Source organism: Anolis carolinensis, unplaced genomic scaffold, assembly GCF_035594765.1.
Source record: "Anolis carolinensis isolate JA03-04 unplaced genomic scaffold, rAnoCar3.1.pri scaffold_8, whole genome shotgun sequence".
In the NCBI taxonomy this organism is placed as follows: Eukaryota; Metazoa; Chordata; class Lepidosauria; order Squamata; family Dactyloidae; genus Anolis; species Anolis carolinensis.
This window is the reverse complement of record NW_026943819.1, coordinates 14,335,684-14,353,250: the sequence shown is the minus strand read 5'-3', so window position 1 is coordinate 14,353,250 and position 17,567 is coordinate 14,335,684.

Below are 17,567 nucleotides of genomic sequence, written 5' to 3'. Positions count from 1 at the left end.
TCACAGAAAAACTCACTGTGCAATAATGAGGACGGAAAGGAATGATTAAATGAAATCACACAGAAGTGGAATGATTTCGAATAGACACCCCCGTCCCGTCCTCTGCACTGTGGCTTGACTTTTGCACTAATTTTGCTACCCCTTTGAGGCGGCTAGAAAAAAAGGTGATTTTGAATAGAAGTTAATTTCACAAACCGTGCCTACAGGGTCTGGTGCTTAAAAGGAGAGATGAACATGGGATGTGTTGAATAGCTAAGTTCGGGCTTTATAGGGCCTCACAGTGAACTATTGCCAACACCTGGCATCATTGGGATGCTGACAGGGACCTCTTATTAATTGTCCCGAGACCTCTTGAATCCAAATTTTCTAAATGAAACCAATTTTCCCAACAGGTTGAGCATCCCATTTACAGCTATCACCAATGTTTCTAACAAGTGGGTTCAGGTGAGCACTTACAATGACAGGAAATATTAGTGGTTTCTCTTCCCACCCTTTCTTTCTCTCCATCTGCTTTGTCAAATATTAAATTGTGTTTTGATGATTTCAGCACCAGAACAATGCGATTCCACAGCAGGCCAATTTGAGGAGCAATTGCTTTACATGAAATGATTTCAGATTCCTATTGTCCCTGTTGTCTCCCAAACAAGGGTGAAAAAAGGCCCACAAAAGATTGGTCCTTCTAGCTCAGTGTTGGCAATACTGATCTAGAAGGACCCATTTTTCCATGCAGGAATAAACAGTCAAAGTACTCCAGACAGATGGCCATCCAGCTTCTGTTTACAAACCTTCAGAGAAGAAGACTCCACTAGACTCCCAGGCAGGATTTGAACACTTCCTATCACCACAAAGTTCTGCCTAATGCTTAGGTGGAACCTCTTGTCTGGAGTTTGAATCCATTGCTCCATATCCTAAAAGGTAAAGGTTTCCCCTTGACATTAAGTCTAGTTGAGTCCAATTCTAGGTGGTGGTACTCATCTCCATTTCTAATTTGAAGAGCCAGCATTGTCCATAGACATCTCCTAGGTCATGTAGCCGGCATGACTGCATGGAGCGCTGTTACCTTCCTGCCAAAGTGGTACCTATTGATCTATCTATTGGTTATTGGTTATCAGTTGTTGTTGAGTTTACGCTTTTATGATTTTTATAGGTTTTTATGTATTAATTCATTGTAATTTAATGTATCTTACTTTGTTGTATTTAATTGTTACATTACTAGGCTTGGTCCCCATGTAAGCCGCCCCGAGTCCCTTCGGGGAGATGGGGCGGGATATAAGAATAAAGTTATTATTATTATTATTATTATTATTATTATTATTATTATTATTATTATTATTATTCACATTTGCATGTTTTTGAAATGCTAGGTTGGCAGAAGCTGGGGCTAACAATGGGAGCTCACCACACTCTGCGGATTCGAACTCCCAAATTTATTCCATCCTCAATATGACCTCTTTTTAGATATTTAAACATTGCTAGCATATATATCTAATATTTAAGTGGAATCTCTCATATTGTAATTTGTGTCCTAATTTTCTGAGGAGCCCCAAATAAGCTGAATGCATTTTCTACATGGCATCCCTTGAGATATTTAAAGAGAGCTACCATCTAATTCAAAACATCTGAAGAATACTCGGCTATTTAATCTTATTTGAAAAGCAGTAATCAATGGAATTGGGGGGGGGGGGGATTGTAGAGTATTAGGGCTTCTGATGGCTGGCTCTAAGCATTATGTGGCCTGGAGCACACACATACATTCTCAGAGCCAAGCCAAAAAAAAAGTACAAATACACTTTAGCAGTAAAAATATACTGTAGCAAGAATATAAGATCAATAATTTGCAACTTTTTAAAACTTGGAAACAGTTTCCCCAAGGGGGACTGACTCATTCTGCCTAATTCCCCTTCGAAATCCAAGTTCTGGGGCTTATCAGCTCCAACCATTTAAAACCCAAACACACTGATCTAGAGCAGGCATTGGCAGACTTTGGCCCTCCAGGTGTTTTGGACTTCAACTTCCACAATTCCTAACAGCTGGTCAATTGGCTGGGATTTCTGGGAGTTGAAGTCCAAAACACCTAGAGAGCAGAAGTTTGCCAATGCCTGAACTAGAGCGAGAATGAGCTTCAGGTGTCGTGAGTAGCCACCTTCCCTCTTGGCCCCTGAGCGTGCTTGTTGCTTTCAGAAATGCTGTCCACAAATTATGCAGTGACTGAACACATCCTGAGTGTGATAGGCACTCAGAAATGCACAGGGGCCACCCTAGGTCTTTTGAAAGCTCCAGTGGTTACATCCCACTGGCTTTCGGATTTACTGACCTTAGCATGCATAAAACTGGTGAAGCAGTGTTTTCTTAATAGGCTCACTGATGCAGTAACTGGAAGACTTGACCTTCTTTAGTTTCCAAAAGAAAAACCAACCAAATCCTTTTTCATTCTTCATTTCAACCAAGAATAGCAGAAAAGTACCCTGCAGTAAGCAAACAGTATGGAGAACCATGGCTTTCTTTTCCTTATCAAAGAGGGGATTCCACTGTAGATATCTTCATCCTATCCCTGCACTATTTCTCATTCCTCTCAGGACATGCTGCCTCGAATATGCCATTCTTTTCCTAATTCTCCACTTGTCATCATTTGACAGTCACCCATCAATTTGCTAACTGCAGTGCTGAGAAGAACCCCGTAGTGACTTATTAGACTTTGAGCTCAATATTCGTAACTTCCTAGTCTGAGACAGACGAGATTCCATCTTCCATGGAATTAACATAGCTCATGTCTCCTCTCCCTATAGACAACTCCCTTAAAAATGTAAACAGCTGCTTCTGATTTTATTTTAAAACAATACAAGAATGTATTTGATATCAGTAGAATATCTTTGCACAGCTATGGGTGTGACAAATATTTTTGCAAAATAAACACACCTCATTTAGTAGATAATACACCATGGCTGCAGCTTTGTATAGCTCAGTTAAGCACACTACTTCTACATGTAGAACTGTACTACACTAAATGATTTATTATCCTCAAAGCTACTATAGAAGCCTTAAAACCATTTCACATGACCACTCTGTGCCTGGTGGAAAGTGGGTTGTGTGTGTTGGAGAAGTATCTGGCTATGTTCTTGCCATGACTACATCATCTGCCATGGTCTGTTAATGTAAGTATAGAGGAAATTATAGAGTATAGAGCTACTGACGTTGAGCATCCCCATACACCAGTCTATGAGATGGAAATATATACTGACAGATGCGGTCTCACTATTCTGATCCGTCCAATCCTAGCCATAGATATGTATGTTTAGCAGGTTGTTGTTGTTTCTGACTTATGAGAACCCTAAGATGTCATGCAGTTTACTTGGTAAGGATTGTTCAGAAGGGAGTTTCACATTGAATTCCTCTGATGCTGAGATCCTGTGACTTGATCAAGATCATCAAATGTTACTGCTGGATGATCAGAACTCTTTCCTGCCTTGGCAATGGCTCAGGGGCTGTCATCCCAGGATTGATCTGGAATGTGACGCTCCAGATTGACCCCAGGATAAAGAGCCAATGTAGACGTGCCTCTAGTCCAGCACTCGAACCACTGCACCGTATTGGTTCTCATGCTGAGCAGAGCATTAGAATGAGACCATTCTTTAGTTTGTTTTACAGACTGATAATAATAATATAGACAGTATCCTCCCTTGCCTTGCCAACTTGCCCAAGGCCTAGTGAGACCATTTTTTCTTCCAAAGCAGAAGTGTGTGTGGGGAATATCAAAAGCAAATTGAGAACAGAGCCATAACCCTAATCCTGACCTGGAGTCCTACAGGGATTGAAGGGCAGCATGAATCATAGAATCATAGAATAGTAGAGTTGGAAGAGACCTCATGGGCCATCCAGTCCAACCCCCTGCCAAGAAGCAGGAAATCGCATTCAAAGCACCCCCGACAGATGGCCATCCAGCCTCTGCTTAAAACCTCCAAAGAAGGAGCCTCCACTACAGTCCGGGGCAGAGAGTTCCAATGATGAACAGCTCTCACAGTGAGGAAGTTCTTCCTGATGTTCAGGTGGAATCTCCTTTCCTGTAGTTTGAAGCCATTGTTCCGTGTCCTAGTCTGCAGGGCAGCAGAAAACAAGCTTGCTAACTCCTCCCTATGACTTTCCCTCACATATTTGTACATGACTATCATGTCTCCTCTCACCTTCTCTTTTGCAGGCTAAACATGCCCAGCTCTTTAAGCCGCTCCTCATAGGGCTTGTTCTCCAGACCCTTAATCATTTTAGTCGCCCTCCTCTGGACGCTTTCCAGCTTGTCAACATCTCCCTTCAATTGTGGTGCCCAGAATTGGACACAGTGGGATTCCAGGTGTGGTCTGACCAAGGCAGAATAGAGGAGAGCATGACTTCCCTGGATCTAGATACTAGACTCCTATTGATGCAGGCCAAAATCCCATTGGCTTTTTTAGCAGCTGCATCACATTGTTGGCTCATGTTTAACTTGTTGTCCACAAGGACTCCAAGATCTTTTTCACATGTACTGTTGTTGAGCCAGGTGTCCCCCATTCTGTATCTTTGCATTCCATTTTTTTCTGCCGAAGTGGACTACAATATTGTGTCCTTTTTGTGCATGGATAGTGACCAGCATGGGCTTTGGGGCTGCTTTGAATGAGATTTTCCTGCTTCTTGGCAGGGGGTTGGATTAGATGGCCCATGAGGCCTCTTCCAACTCTATGCTTCTATGGGCCACCCAAGTCATTATTAATATTTATCTCTGAAAGATAAGCATGCGAAACCTGGGTAGAAGACTATACACTCCAAGCCTCTGAATCAATAAATGATGAGCTCTAGTCTTGAGGGTTGTCAGTCTGATTCAATGGAGAGGAAAATAAGTAAATATCTGTCTGCAAACCTGCCTGTCACATAAATTTAAGACTTGGGTTTTCCAAATGCCATGGCACAAAATATGTTGTTCAGCCTGACACCTCTTGAGTCTCCTTCCTTTACTTGTCTGAGTTCATTCCTTTGTTGTTTACACGGAGGGACCCCACGTTTGAAGGAAACTTCCTCTGTAGATGGCATCAGGCATGTACACAAATGAGGCCATCTCCCAGTCCTTAGCATAAGACTCTCAGTAATTATCATGAATATTATTTTGGACTGAAGGAAAGGTGTTTTTTTAAAGCATTCATCCTGACACTATTACAAGCCACATAAATACAAAGGGACAGTTTCTGTCAAAACAATGTATTTGGCCTTTCTCAAAAATAATTACTCCAGACAACTGAAGAATTATATTCTCAAAATGACCTGGTTAGGATCCTATTATGCACCTTTTCATTGTTTGTTTGCATTTGTTTGTATGCTGCATAATCTCTGTCGTGTTTAGGTTGATTAATAACATTTAAAACCACAAAGAGGAAAACAAAAAAAAATTTACAATTGAATACATCAACCACAATGGTAGGAAAAGAATGGCTTCACAGGTTATGTGGGACTACAGCTGCCATCAACCTTAGCTAGGCTAGCTAATGGTGGGAGTTCAGTACTACAATATCTCGAAACCATAACTTTCCCTCTAAACCATCTTTCACAAATAGTTATATGGCAGAGCTAAAGGCACTTTGAAGTCTTAAGATAAATACACCTGAAGAAATAAATGGTCTTCTCGTGGCATGGAAAAGATCATAAAGTGTATCCCAGGCAATGTTTTCTGAAAGGCCATTCCATAATCACTACCCCTCTCCCCAAAATGCCCCTTTCTCATAGTTATGCTCCCTTCATCATACCTTATTTACCAGGGCTACAGAGAAAGGTCTCTGAAGATGGCCTGAAGATCCCCAGGGGTTTCCACAAGAAGAAGTCACTCTTTATGTCCTCTTTCACTGGAACATTGGCTACATCAAGGAAGGTGGACACATGTTTCTCCAGATGCTGTTGGACTACGTTCACCATCATACTTTATCATTGATAGTCCTGGTAAGATTTGATAGAACCTGCAACCCAATATCTAGAAGACCACGAATTCCCTACTCTAGATGACACAAGCATCTGGCCAAGCACAAAAATTTACAGATTTTTCAGTGAATCAGAATGGTCAGGTTGGTTGAGAATGGCATCCAAGACACATGGACATAAACAGTATCAGTTTTCACAACTAGAATAGACCCTTTAAATTGGTGGAATTTACAAATGGTTGGCTCAATATTCAGTCATTGATTCTATGAGTCTAGTGCATTTGGGACTACTAGGATTCAGGCCTAGGGATAGCTGAATGAGTACTGTCAAACTAATCATGCTGGCAACCTTTGTAGCTGAAGGGTAAGGTATAAATACTCTAAATAAATCATAAATGAATGAGGAGGAGGGATGGGAGCAGCCATTTAAAATAAGAACAACTTCAAAGTGAGGTATCATAAGGAAAGAAAAGATGAATTAACATCAATGAAATTCATTCCTTTTATATAAGCTTGAATAGAGATCATGGTTTCCTATTCCACCATCACAATAGGTTTATAATGCATTTGCAACTGTGTTTTTTGGACTTTGATAGAACACAAGTGTTGTTTTTAATGGATTATATAACTATTGTTTTTTAAATTTCCTATTGGCATATATACTGTATATACTGAAGTATAAGCCGACTCGAATATAAGCCGAGGCACCTAATTTTACCACAAAAACTGTGATAACTTATTGACTCGAATATAAGCTGAGGGTAGAAAATGTAGCAGCTATGGGTAAATTTCAAAATAAAAATAGATACCAATAAAATTTCATTAATCGAGGCATCAGTAGGTTAAATGTTTTTGAATATTTACCGTATTTCAAAGAAAAACAATAAATTATAAGTGGAAAAGTAGGGGCAACAAAAACAATATGGTATCAACAACAACAACAACAACAAAAACTTCATTTGGATCCCATCCTATCTCCCCATGGGGACTCAGGCCAGCTTCCAACATAGTAATAGGCAAACATTTAATGCTTATATAAACAATGCAGAGCTAGATATAGATCTATAATTATAGATACTAATTTCACATATGCATTTCCTCAGGAAACATTTGCAAATCCCCTCTCTCTGTGTGTGCGTGCGTGTGTGCGTGTGTGTGTGTGTGCATTTCCCCCTTGTAATATTTGCAAGCTCTATATACAGGTAGGTAAGAATATATTCATATCTATCCAGTAGGCTTGTCCGATCGATGGAAAAAATGTTTCAATTCTCGTTTCTAAAGTAGGGGGTGCCGGCTCTTCGATATAGAAATTATTTCTTAATTTTTCACCCAAAATATTCAGATATTTCCGAAAATTCGTAATGATTCTAAAATGTTTCTAAAATGGCGGACGCGCATGCGCAATCGCCAAAAAACAGGAAACCGGGGGGGACTTTTCTGGGGGTCTCCCGCCCTCATTTCTTGAGCTATTCTCATCAAATTTGGTACAGTGGGAGAACACATTCCACACTCTTTGCTCAACAAATTGCAAAATGTTTCCTGTCTCCTATGATTTTTGGTGAATTTTCATAACTTTTTATAATACACTATTTTTCAATATTTGAAGAAACCTGTTCCTGGTTTGAAAGTCTTATTTCCTGTTCAATTGGGTTCTTATCACTGTAAAAGTCCCTCTTCTACTTGTGTAGACTTTGGATTAGAAATGCAGCACATGCCAAGCAATGCCTTGACAGGATTGGCAACGTCCTTTGGAAACTATAAATTGCTGTGGACCCTCTATTGAATCAAATCAATGTCTGACTTTGTGATTGCAGAAATAAAACTCAGCCCAAGGCTTGGGAATAGAAATGAAGCGTGAGGGAAGCAATGGCTTGGCGGGTGCCCCACGTCCTTTGGAAACTATTTCTTCCAATGTACCCTTTAGGTTTGAAAACAATGTGTGTCTTTGTGATTGCTGCAATAACACTCAGCCCGGGGGCTTGGGATTACAAACTGAGCGGGAGGGAAGCAATGCACTTGCAGGAACACAGACGTCCTTTGGAAACTATTATTTTCAAGCCCCCCCCCCCTTTCAGGATTGCAAAGAAGGGCTGATGTGGTGATTGCTAAATTCCAAAAAAAGAAAACAGAAAGGCAAAAGGTCTCCCTCAGGAGTAGATGGAAAGTACCCCAAGCTCAGCACTAGCAGGGATGCAGACGTCCTTTGGAAAAAAAAGTTCCCTAAAGCCAGCCACAGCAAGGACTCTGCCCCAAACCCCCAGCCAATTTCCCCCCAAAAAAACACAATATCGAACCAGCAACAACAGAAACACTCTACCCCCAGTTAGCCCTCTCTCCCCCAAACAAGCAAGCAGCAGCTTCCCAGCGCGCGCCAAACACCCTCTCTCCTCGGTATCCCAACCCAGAATGGCTTGGGTCGGCTGCGGTTGGGGATTTTTATAGAGATTCTCCACGTGGACACGGAGGACGCTAGCCCCCACCTTTGGCAGCCATCGTGGAAGACTCTGATTGGCCAGGGAGCGGCCATGTTAGGCTGCGCTAGGCTCCCATTCATGTTAGGTTGCAGAAACAAACAAAAAAATAATAATTTTTAAAAAATATTTTAAAAAAAATTTTGGAAGGAAAAAAATTAACGAAAATTTTAAGAAACAATTAGAGAATGGGCCAACGATGGTTTGAATTACATTGCCAGTTGCGCCCAGGGAAAACGTTTCAATACTCGTTTCAAAAAACGAGAACAATCCGAAATAATTACGAAACGAGAAACATAACGAATATTTGGACAACCCTACTATCCAGACATCTCTATATAGATATTTGCAGAGACTTGCAAACATAAGAGGGTATAATTCATATATAAAAATAATGTATATGTGTGGCTACAGATACACAGGTATATGTATAAAGGATTTGCAAAGACCTGTAAACATATGAGGGGAAATTCATATATAAAATGAATGTATATGATAGATACACATATAAAGATACATAGAGATGGCAAAAGCTTGCAAGGGGTTAATGCCTATATATCTGTAGGAGAGTTTAACAAATATTTCAGGGGAAAATGCTTTCATAAGATTAATGAATATATATATATATATATATATATATATATATATATATATCTCTTCCTGACTTGCAAGAGTGTTTCTCTTTTCAAAACAATGCTAAGGCTTCCTACCAAATGGAAGTGTAGAGGAGAGTCTACTGAACAAGCCAGTACCTGCCGCATACCAGTACTGCCATCTCTTGAGGAGTTACGAAGGTGGAGGCATTACTTTTCATTCAACCCTTGTATCTATTGAAATGTCTAATAATCTAATTCCTTTCCATTTTGACCTACCTCTAATGATAGGAACATCTACTGACACATTATAGCTTCCAGGTAGAATGTGCGATATCTGACGCAGGAAAGGGCAAGGTTGAGAATCTTTGTCTCTCTGGATGTTTTTGAACTGCAATTAACTGATCTAAATAGCCCAGTGGACCAATCTCAACTTTCCTGTCTTTCAGACTGCCTCTTTCAGCACTATAAATGATGATTGGGAATAATTTCATGGAGAACTTATGCTCTCACATCTGTGTACCCATTCATTCAGATACTGTGCTAATTTCATTTAGCAGCTGAGGCCTGCCTCAATAGTGTGAACACAGCTACTTCACAAGCCTGTCTCACCCTTTTCATGGCACACTCCATCAAACCAACGGCTACGTCTGAGTGTGATTGCACCAATTCAGTATTTATTAGGAACAATAGGTATGTGTATACACACACATACACATATATTTTTTCATGAGCTTGCAGTTCCAAAAGGAAGAAGATGGGAAATATATGAAGATTAGTTCTAGAATAGCAGCTAAGAAAATATGTGAATGAAATGAAATCAGATGAGTGCTAATACAGACATATCTTTAAAATAAAAGCTTTGGGACTTTCTTGGAGAGCAGTGGTTGGAAAGTCCCCAGTGAAGTTCAGAATTGCATTATTTAGCACAGCAGCAGAATCTGGCTTTCCCCCCTTACTGTGGGTTCCAGTGGTGACTGGCTTAAGGTGATTTGGTGAATGTTCATGCCTGAGTGGGGATTTGAATCTGGGTTACTTTGATCCTAGGTCATCATTGGAACCCGGAGGAAGAAATATATATATATATATTTTGCAGGATGAGGGCTATATCCTCTGAGAAAACGAAAATCAACATTTGGTGTCACACATACACTCCCTGTAATTCTTCAGACAATAAGAGACATAGGAAGTGTCCCCAAATTAAATTTTTCATCAGACCCCAAGTTAGTAGCATTGCCAAGAATGAGATACTGAAAACCTTCCACACCTAGAACTATTAGATCCCAGTCACCTTTGGCCCTGGTACCTGACCCCGGGTTCGCCTCCGACCAGGAGGAAGAATATGTGGATATTTCTCTGAGTCAGTCTGACCCCATGAATCTGCAGCTGCCAGTTGTTCACAGCCAGCTTTAATTGAAAGGGAAAATGCAGATGATAACTCTACTCCCTTGCCAGATGTCCTAAGCTCTCCAGAATCCATGTCCTTCAATAGAAGACGCTATCTAAACGAGCAAAGATCTCAGAAACAATCGCTGAGGAGGAGCACCCGCTTGGCTGAGCGTGGAGACTCTTGCTAGAAGCCTTTCCCTTGGGAACTTTGGAGTGGAAGGGAGGGGGGGAAGACTCTGCACCTCAATAAAAGCCTTGCTCGCATTAGTTTCCCCGGCGGTGTCAATCTGTTACAATCCAGGCAGTGAGAGCACCGAAAACCAACACTGAGGCCAATAATCTTTTAATATCTTTATTAAAGCAGATAATAGTCCAAAATGAGTTGGTGGAAAAGTTGAGCAAGCAATAGCCCTTTAAGAAAAGGTATAAGATATTCCAGAAATGTCAAGGAATATGTCCAGCATTAGACTCCAAAGTCCAGGTACCAAAACACACTCAAAACGAAACAGGGTTTGAGTGGGGAGTTAATCTGGCAAGCAAGAATCACAAACAGGGTTCAATTAAAGCTGGCTGTGAACAGTCAACAACCAGGAGCTGCAGATTCATGGGGTCAGATTGACTCGGAGAAATATCCACATATTCTTCCTCCTGGTCGGAGGCAAACCCGGAGTCAGGTACCAAAGGTGACTGGGATCTAATAAGAACTCTCTTGTATTCACTTTCCCTGGCTGCTTGCCCCTTTTCTTTGGATCTCTAAAGTTTGTTTGAAAATGCTCAACTAACGTTTTAAATTACAGCTAGAAATATGAAGGCAATGTTTCTTTTGAGGGGCAGCATTCTTACTTGGAGCATTGTCCTCATTGTGCTCCCCTTTTCCCAGCAAATACATCCCTATCTTGTCTTCTCCAATGGATAACTGCTACCCGGACCAGGCTGTGGCACAACTAGTTGGTAGCCAGCTGCAATAAATCACTACTGATCGAGAGGTCATGAGTTTGAAGCCAGCCTGGGTTGGAGTGAGCTCCCAACCATTAAATAGTCTAGCTTGCTGTTGATCTGTGAAACCCGAAAGACAGTTGCATCTGTCGAATAGGAAATTTAGGTACTGTGATGTCACAGAGGTCTTTGGGTCATGACCCAGTTGCGGACCAGAGCGATGAGGATTTGTGAATTTTGCCGACTCAGCAAGAGTTCGCTTCCTTCCAGATGCTCCCTGTTGACAATTCAAGCCCAGAGCTCATTAAAAGAGCCCTTGAAGCCGAGTCTGTTCCCAGCGGTTCCCCTCCTTTTCAAAGAAGGCTGTTTTGGGAATCGAGCCGCCAGGAGAAGGCCAGTCTCAGGAGAAGCGCAAAATTAGCTGCCAGAGAGAATGTTAATTACCCCGTTTCCCTTGAGAGTTTCCAGGGAGGCTCGCATCTGCTGAAGATGTTGTCTCTAGCCAGTTTTTCCCCTGGGAAAAGTGTTGGACACCTGTTTGAAAGGGAGATTTGAAGTCCCTTAAAAGTTCTGCGCGCTGGCTAGCCAGCGTGTTGTCAACGTGTCAGTTGGAGTGTTAACTTCGCCTCTAGTCCTTGTGGCATTCTACTCGTGTGTAGATTGGGCACAACGCCTCGCCTTCGAGCCAAGTCCGGATCACGTTTGGATCCTCTATTTCCAGTCTTGCCTTGTCTTGTTTCCTTGCCTTGCCTTGAATTCCTTGCCTTTGGACTGATCTCCTTGGAACCTTTACTTAAGATCCGGATTATTCCCCACTCAAACTGCTTGGAAGTTTGATGTGTTTCGGTTAACTGGATTTTCACTTTTAAACTCTAATATTGGACATTGGACTTTATACTACTGGACTATATTTGACCTTTCCCAGAAGGTCTATTGATGGACTATATATTCTGCTTATTTTTGTTTTATTTCTTCAATTCTTTAATAAAGATATTAGACTGTTTATTGGCTTGGTGTCTGGTTTCCAGTGCTCACGCAGCCTAGAGTATCACAGGTACCGCTTTATGCGGGGATGCCAATTTAACTAATTTAAGACACCATAAAACCTTCCAGCAGCATGCAGAAGAATGAGAAAGTACTTCATCAAGGACTTGGTGTCACAAGTGATGTCAGGACCCAGGCTGCGGAGCACCAATAACCATGCGCAGAGACCAGAATCTATCTAATATCTTTATTAAGGAAATATATAAAGTCAATAAAAACAAGTGAAGAATATAGTTCAGAAGTAGACCTTTCAGGAAAGGTCAAATATAGTCCAGGAAAACAATGTCCAATATGAGATATTAGAGTCCAAAGTTATAATCCAATAACCGAAACACACACTTTGCCAAGCAAAGTGTGGGGAGATGACACGGTCTTTTAGTCCATGGAAGCTTGACAACAAGGCTGGAAAACAACTAGATACTTGGCTAAGCAAGACTTGATACGAGGCAACAAGGAACAAGAACTAGGTCCGTGGCAAGGTCCGTGAAACAAGGCGGCTTGAAACTTGGTCCAGGAACTAGGAACTGGGATTACGAAGTCCACACACGATCTCACTCCTCAAGCTGACGAGTTGACTCCGCAAGGTTTCCTTCGCGGGAAAACACCTAAATAGGATCTCGTTTCCCGCCAGAAGAACACTTTCCCTGGAGAAACAGAAGTGAAACCCAACTCAGTCCAGATGCATGACTCCTTAGAATTTCCCAAGGGAAGCAAACCTAATCAGCTAATTGTTTGGCTGCGATTCTCGCGCTCCGGCGAGTCGCCTCCCTAGTTCCTCTATCTCTATTATAATTGTCTCTTCGAGAAAACGGGGGAGAATTCTGCCCAAGGCTTGTTTGGCTAACTTCTTGAGGGCAAACATCCTGCAGGTGCAGGGGCTCCGTTTCTGGCTGAAACGGTGTAAATCCCATGTTTTCCTCTTCGTCTGCCACCATAGTACTAGGAACGGGACTACAAGGCCCATGAGACATCACACTATCCCCCTCCTCAAGGCCCCTCTCCAAAATGGGCCCTCTTCCCGAGGTGCGGGGCCGCGGCTTGGCAGGGTAGGCCTGATGGAAGCGGCGAACTAAATCGGGGGCATGGACTGTGGAAGCGTCTTCCCAAGAGCGTTCTTCGGGCCCAAAACCCACCCAGTCAATGAGATACTGGAGGCGGCAGCGATGAAAGCGAGAATCCAAAATGTCCTGAACCTCAAATTCCTCCTCCCCGTCCACCAAAACAGGGGCGGGGGCCGGCTGTTCCACATCGGGGCGTACCCCATCCGCCGGAAGGAGCAGGGAACGATGAAACACCGGATGAATGCGCATGGAGCGCGGAAGTTGGAGTTTGAAAGTCACGGGGTTAAGTTGCGCTACCACTGGATAGGGACCAATGAAACGTGCATCTAGCTTCCGGCAGGGACAGTGGGAGGGCAAAAAGCAAGTGGACAATAGAACCCGATCTCCTACCTTGATCTCGGGGCCGGGCTGGCGATGGCCGTCAGCGCGGCGTTTATAGTCCTCCTTGGCTTGATCCAGTTGCTGGTGCAAGAGTTGTTGCACCGCTGTGAGTTCTTGCAGCCAGTCCTCCGCTGCAGGGACTTCTGAGGGTTCAATGACAGAAGGGAAGAAACGTGGATGGAAACCATAGTTTGCAAAGAACGGGGTTTCTTTAGTTGAAGCCTGGACACCATTGTTGTAAGCAAATTCTGATACAGATAACAGGGAAGCCCAATTGTCCTGCTGGTAGTTTACATAACAGCGAAGGTATTGTTCCAAAGTGGCATTGGTGCGCTCAGTTTGCCCATCCGTTTGGGGATGATGAGCTGAAGATAAACGAGAGTCTATGCCCAATAGTTTCTGTAGTGCCTTCCAAAAGCGAGAGGTGAATTGAGATCCACGGTCCGTGACTAAACTCTTGGGCAATCCATGTAGTCTGAAAACATGCTGAAGGAATAAATCTGCAGTCTCTTTGGCCGTGGGGAGACCATCGCAGGGAATGAAATGAGCCAACTTGGTAAAAAGGTCCACCACCACTAGGATCGTGGTGAATCCAAGGGAAGGTGGTAGGTCAGTGATAAAATCCGCGGAAATTATCTCCCATGGGCGAGAAGGAGTGGGAAGGGGGTGCAGTAGTCCTGTCGGCTTCTCCCTTCGTGTCTTGGAGCGCTGACATACAGGACAGGTATTGACATATTTCTCCACATCCTTGCGGATCTTGGGCCACCAGAAATCTCGTAGAATCAAGTGCATGGTTTTAAAAAGTCCAAAATGCCCTGCTGGCTTGCTGTCATGGCACAGACGAAGTGTCTTTTCTCTGCCGGGGCCTGGAGGGATGTAAACATGATTCCTGTAGCACAGTAGCCCATCCTTAAGTGAGAAAGGGAAACGTAGTCCTTGGCGAATCTGTTCTTGAGCCCAGGCATCTGCCTGCTGACTGGCTCTAATCTCTTGAGCGCAAAGAGGTTCTGGGTTAGGAGGTGTTGGTTCAATTGGAGTGGATTTGGTGTTTCCCACTGTGAGCGTGGCAAAGTTCTCGGGTTGCAGCAATCGAGATTCGAAGGTCTCTCTGCGTCCTGCAGCATACTCGGGTTTCCGTGATAAGGCATCTGCCTGCTTGGTCTGAGCCGGGGTCACATAATGGATCTGGAAGTCAAAACGTTCAAAGAATAAGGCCCAGCGCTGTTGTCTTTGATTTAGCTTTCTTGCGGTCCTTAGGTGTTCCAAATTTCGATGATCAGTGTGAACCTCAATGGGAAATTTGGCACCTTCTAACCAATGTCTCCAATTTTCAAAGGCTGCCTTTATGGCCAAAAGTTCTTTCTCCCAAATAGTGTAATTCCTCTCTGGGGCTGTTAGTTGACGGGAGTAATAGGCACAAGGATGAAGATGCTCTCCCACTGGTTGCATGAGTATAGCCCCAATTGCCACATCAGAGGCGTCAGCCTGCACAACAAAAGGGGTTTTAGGATCAGGGTGCTGTAGAATTGGCTGGGTCGTGAATAACTTCTTTAGTTGTTGGAACCCTTTCTCTGCTTGCTCCGTCCAGCGGAAAGGCTGTTTCCCACGGATGCAGCTGGTGATTGGGTCAGACCAGCGGGCAAAGTCTGGGATGAATTTGCGGTAGTAGTTCGCGAACCCCAAGAAAAGTTGCACTTCCTTCTTGTTGGTTGGCGCCCGCCATTCCAATACTGCTGAAACCTTTGCCGGGTCCATGGAGAGCCCTTGTGGCGAGACGCGGTACCCCAGGAAGTCTACTTCTTGCAGATCAAAGGCGCATTTTTCTAACTTGGCATATAGTCCATGATCCCGCAATCGTTGTAGCACCATTCTGACATGTTTCTCGTGCTCCGATTGTGATCTAGAAAACACCAAAAAATCGTCCAAGTATATGATCAAGAACCGATCTAGATAATCCTGGAAGATATCGTTGACAAAATGCTGGAATGTTGCGGGAGCTCCAGATAATCCGTAATTCATGACCAGGGACTCGAATAATCCGAATTTGGTCTGGAAGGCGGTTTTCCATTCGTCCCCCTCCCTGATGCGAACTAGATTATAAGCCCCCCGGAGATCCAGCTTGGTGTAAACCTTGGCCCCTCGAAGCCGGTCTAATAGGTCCGAGATCAAAGGCAGGGGGTAGCGGTTCCGCTTCGTGATATTATTCAATGCTCTATAGTCCACAACCAAGCGTAGGTCCCCTGACTTCTTTTTTACAAACATCACCGGGGAAGCAGCTGGGGATTGAGAGGGTCTGATGAATCCCTTGCGAAGATTTGACTCTATGAACTCCCTGAGAGCTTCTTGCTCTGGTTCAGTCAGGGAGTAGAGGTGTCCTCGCGGGATCGGGGCCCCCTCCACCAAGTCAATGGCACAGTCGTAGGGTCTATGTGGGGGTAGTTTCTCGGCTTCCTTTTCATTGAAAACATCCCAGAAGTCTGAATATTTCTTGGGCAAGGTGATGATGGGCTCAGCGTCTGTGGCATGGCAGACCTTGGCTACTAGACAATGGTTTTGGCAATACTTTGAAGCAAACTGTAGTTCTCTGTTGGTCCAGGAGATGTTTGGGTCGTGGAGTGTCAGCCATGGAATTCCCAAAATCACAGGGAAGTGGGGCACCTCGGTAACGAAGAAGGAAATCTCTTCCATGTGTTCCCTTATCCACATTCTGGTGGGTTCAGTCCATTGGCTTACTGGACCCGTCTTTAGGGGGCGACCATCTATAGCCTGCACCACCCGGGCATTCTTGAAATCATGATATTGTAATCCCAGAGAGTCAGCATACTCTCTATCGATGAAATTGTTTGTTGCTCCTGAGTCTATCATGGCATGGATCATGACGGGTCCCTTTTTCACTGACCACAACGTGACCACTAGGAGAAATAGGACCCCGGTCTGCGGCTCTTGAGTGGGGTTTTTGACCGGGTTGGCGAGCCTTTCTACGCCCGGTCGCTGGCTTCCCCCGCCGGCTTGGCTCCAGCCGCCTCGGCCGTTTCCGGCTCCACGGAGGACACCGCTGCCAGGCGGGCGGCGGGCTTCTTTTTGGCTGGACATTCTCTGGCGAGGTGGCCCCCATTCCCGCAGTACCAACACAAATTCAAACGTTGGCGACGGGCCTTTTCGGCAACATCCAGTCTGGGGCGCACATTGCCCAACTGCATCGGTTCTTCCTCGCTTCCCATGGGGTTTGGGGCTGGCGGAGGGGATTTCCATACTGGTCGTGGCTGAATACTGGTAGAAGCAGGGGGTCTCACCCCGGCTCTTCCACTCTGACCTCGGAGCCACTGTTTTTTGTTGGCAAGCAGGACTTCGGCTCGTAGACAATGATTAATGAGTCTCTCAAGAGTCTCTGGAGGATCCACCTTAGAGATTCTTCCTGCATCTCGAAGTTAAGGCCCTCACGAAACTGTCCTCTGAGGGCGATATCGTTCCAACCGGTGTTCTGAGCGAGCACCCGGAACTCGGCTATGTACCGGGACAACGGCCTGTCCCCTTGAAGGAGTCGCCGGAGTTTATGGCCGGCCGCCTCCTCGTTGTCCTCGATCCCCCAGGTCTTCCTAAGGTGGTTCAAGAAACCTTGCGCGGAGCTTAGGTGCGTGGAACCCGCATCAAACAGCGCCATCGCCCAATTGGCCGCAGGCCCATCTAGGAGACTGTAAATCCACGCCACTTTGACATCCTCGTGGGGAAATTCGGCTTGGCGGGCTTCTATGTACACCTGGC